The 4022-nt window shown below is 45.6% G+C and overlaps 1 pseudogene; it reads left to right on the forward strand.

Moving 5' to 3' along the window:
• Window positions 1-227: 227 nt before the first annotated feature.
• LOC113624150 (39S ribosomal protein L49, mitochondrial pseudogene) lies at window positions 228-922 on the forward strand (annotated as a pseudogene).
• The last annotated feature ends 3100 nt before the right edge of the window (window positions 923-4022 follow it).

The raw sequence follows: 4022 nt of genomic DNA on the forward strand, positions 1-4022 counted from the left end.
CTAGGTGTTCTCATGGGAGGATTTTCTTTCTACAAGCTGCCTGCCATGGCTAGAAATAGAAACCAAATAACCATTTTAAATACAGGGTCTCCTCTTTGTGCTTTGCGCAGGCGTTCTCTCGGTTCCGGGTGGGTGGGGGTGGGGTGGGGGTGGGCGCCGGGCGAGCCGGAAGGGGCGGGACCAGGTTGGTTGCGCGCGCAGAAAGCGAGTGTACGGGGGAGTTCAAGATGGCGGCCACAATGTTTCGGGCTGTGCAGCGAGGCTGGAGGACCGGTGTCCCGCTGGGCTGCGGGCTGCGCGACTGACCCAGGGGCCTCCTGATTACCCCAGCTTCGTGGAGTCTGTGGATGAATACCGTTTTGTGGGGCGCCTGTTACCCCCCACCAGCATCCCAAAGCCCCCAAAGCATGAACAGTATCCCACTTCTAGTGGCTGGCAGCCCCCCAGAGACCCCCCCACCCAACCTGCCCTACTTTGTGTGACGCTCTCGTATGCACAACATCCCAGTCTACAAGGACATCACGCATGGAAACCGTCAGATGACTGTGATCCGGAAGGTGGAGGGGGACATTTGGGCCCTGCAGAAGGATGTGGAAGATTTTCTGAGCCCGCTGCTGGGGAAGACACCTATCACCCAGGTCAATGAGGTGACAGGTACCCTTCGGGTCAAGGGCTACTTTGATCAGCAGCTCAAAGCCTGGCTTCTGGAGAAGGGCTTCTGAAGCCCAGCTGAGCAGCCTGCACGACCAGCGTCCCCCTGCGACTGGAGTGCCGGGGATCTCAGGAGGAGGGGAGTGGCTGTTGAGGCAGCTAGGGGAAAGGGGCACAGAGACCAGGGCTGAGGGCCTTGGAGCAGGCCTTGTTTGCATAAAGGAGGAAATGGGACTGTATAGGTGCCAGCACGTGGGGAGGGCTGTCTAATATTGGAGACCCACCAGGAACGGCCAAGCTAGGGGGGAGCATTAATTCCTCCGCCCCCCCCCACTTTGACATGTCCTGCTTTCCCTTCATTGGAGCTCCTTGGACTCAGCTATTCAAGCTGTAGAGGTGATTGACTGCCCCTCTGTTGGAAGCAGTAGCCCAGCCCAGTTTACAGGAGGGTAGCACAGGGCAGACCCATTGGGCACATTCCTTCCTTGGCCCGCAGACCCTCACTGCGGCAGAAAAATCCCTGAGCCCTTGCTCTAGGTCATACCTGACTTGGTAGAGGCTACAGAGAACACAACACGACTCAGACGTGGGTCCTGGAGGTCTTCAGTTCCAAGTGTAGTGCACGTCAGCCCCTTGGCTCATTCCTTTTACCCATGGAGAGGCAAAAAGGCCAGTTACCTCTATTCCATTCCATATTAAGAGTTGGGTCTGACTGGGTTTCCAGCTCCAGCAAATTAAGTGATTAGCTTTAGCTGGTCTGCCCACAAGGGGCTCCTTGAGAGCTCCTAGCAGCCCAGCACAGGGCCATCCTTCCCAGGTTGCTGACCTAGTTATCAAGGCTGGACAGGGGGTTTGCAGGCAGGAAGATGCTGACCTTTTGTCCCTGCCATCCCATCCCACCCCAGCCAAGGAACCTTCACACCTGCCCCATCCTTGGGAGTCACAAGGGCCAAAAGCCAGAGTTCCCACCCCATCTCAGCAGCAAGCTGGCTTAAGACAGGGTTCAGAGCCTGGCTCCCCTACTTGCTCTGACCTAAGGCAGGGTACTTAACCTTTCTGGGGTTCGGTTTCTTCATATGTAAAATGGGTATATCTTTCTAATACCTTAATATTCAACATTGTGCCCAAGAACAGTGCTGGCTTGTGTAAGTAAACCCTCACTCCTGGAGATTCCAGGCCACTCTCGAGTCTACGGCCTGAGTTAAGGAGCATGGCACACTGATCCTATCACACCAGTTCCACCAGTCATTAATGCAAGTTTTTATTTGGCTGTATATACAATTTAAGCTATTAAAATTTGTACAATATTTACAAATTAAATAATCATCTGAAAAAAAAAAATACAGTGTCTGCTCAGAGTTCCAAAGTTGAAGTTTAAATTCAGAGTGATTATGACAACTGACGGTGTTCTCCTTTTTAAAAATAATATACTGTCCTTGGTACTAGAAGAACTGTGACGGACACAGAATAATAGTAATGACCTATAACATAAGTCATTACTATTATCATCCCCATTTTTATAGATGAGAAAACTGAGGAACAGGGCATCTCAGTCAGTCACTGAAAGTCATATAGCTAGCAAGTAGCAGGGCTGGGATTTGAATCCATGTGGTCTGACTTTTGAGGTCACTCTTAACAGAAGCATAGGACATTAAACAAGTTCTTATTATTGAGAATGTAGTATGATACTCTTCTCTCTCCCTTCCCCCAGATCTATAACAAGCGATAACAAATATACAGAGAGACCTTTATACCATAGCATCCTTCAGGAACCCACTGGATTTTTCTTTTCCATTTGTATCCCCTGCAGGCCTTTCACAGAGCTGGGCCCATGCAGATCCACAATAAAACATTTTGATTTCCAGTGTAAAGCTGAGGTCTGAAGTTATATTTTATCATTTGTCCTGTTGCTTTTCTTGTGTTACCGTTAAGAATTCAGCAAAACATATTGCATTTATGAAAATGAAATTTAGGGATACACAGTACGATTGTGCAGCCCAAAGAGATAGTTTAGGGCAAAATCTATCCTGTGCTTTGCTTGTCGAGCTAAGGGATACCCACTGCAGCAGGGAGGAAAGGGTACCTTTTTCTCATTCAGGTTCTGGACAACTCTAAGAATTTTTCTCTAATCTGTCTCACAGGAGGAATTACCCATCTTTTCTGGCCAAAGCAGTGGAACAGGAAGATGTCTAAACCCAACTGTTTGTAATCGTATACTTCTGTTTATTTGGGACCCACTGCATGGGAAATTTACAGGGTCTGATAACACTGATCTCAGAGTAGGGAGAAGGAAAATAGGACAGGAAAGCATTGGCCATATTTGTACTTCAGAAAGGGAAGAGTTGAATCAGTTTTCTGTTCTCACATGCTATCTTTGGTGTCAGACCAAAGCTTTTTGTTTCCAGAGAAATTCCAGTAAATTTCCAGTAATTCCAGAAATTCCAGAAATTCCAGTAAATTCCAGTAAATTCCAGAAATTCCAGTAAATTTCCAGAGAAGAAACTCCAAGGGAAAGTAGCAGCCAGGGCCTTTTCTGATATCCTACAATTTCATTTCCTGTGTTGTTTTCACAGCATGAAATGCCCTAGTGTTTCTCTCCTAACCAGTGGCATAAGTTTACCCAATGTCAAGGAACTCCAGAGACCTTAGAGCACATTCTGTATATTTATCCCGCTGGTAGTAATATCCTTTTAGACAATGGACACAGAACAGTGTTGAGTGGTTTCTCCAGAAGCTGAGAACTAATGTTCCCACACCCAGTAAATATTTAACTCTATAAAAAGGTTAAGCAAATATATTCTCATAAAGCACGTGAAATTGATCTATTTTGTATTTAAATAGAGCTAAACCAATTTCATGCAACAATTTTAGGGCATCTATCTAATAAACAACTTTCTACAGGTGATTTTATTTATCTTGGGATCATCTCAACCAAAAATTCTGGGAATAGGCAAACAAAAAACTCACTGAATTCTAAGCAAAATTCCACTAGACCTTTCACATTAATTGGAATAACTTTTTCTTTGTTAAGTTGCTCAGGGACTTTTTTTAAAAAAACGTTGATCTCTTTTGAGAGGCTCTGGCCAAAATGTAGTAGATTGATGCTTATGAGATCTGTTTATGATGATGAATTACAAGGCTGTTTATGTTGATTCCTTCTCTTGCTGGAAAAAAAAAATCCAAATTTGAGCCATTGGCCCTTAAATAAATGTTTCCCTTGAAATAATAAAGAAAAGCATACCATTGTTAAAATAATGTATAAAGGGCAGAAAACACCTTTCAGAAGACCGTCTTTGCTTCCTGGTGGAAACCAAATAGGCTAGTATTTTTAGAATGCTGAGGCTTTGTGTATAGATACAATAATTGAGTGA

This window comes from Aethalodelphis obliquidens, unplaced genomic scaffold, assembly GCF_003676395.1.
Source record: "Aethalodelphis obliquidens isolate GAN/ISIS:26980383/991018 unplaced genomic scaffold, ASM367639v1 scaffold1, whole genome shotgun sequence".
Taxonomy (NCBI): domain Eukaryota; kingdom Metazoa; phylum Chordata; class Mammalia; order Artiodactyla; family Delphinidae; genus Aethalodelphis; species Aethalodelphis obliquidens.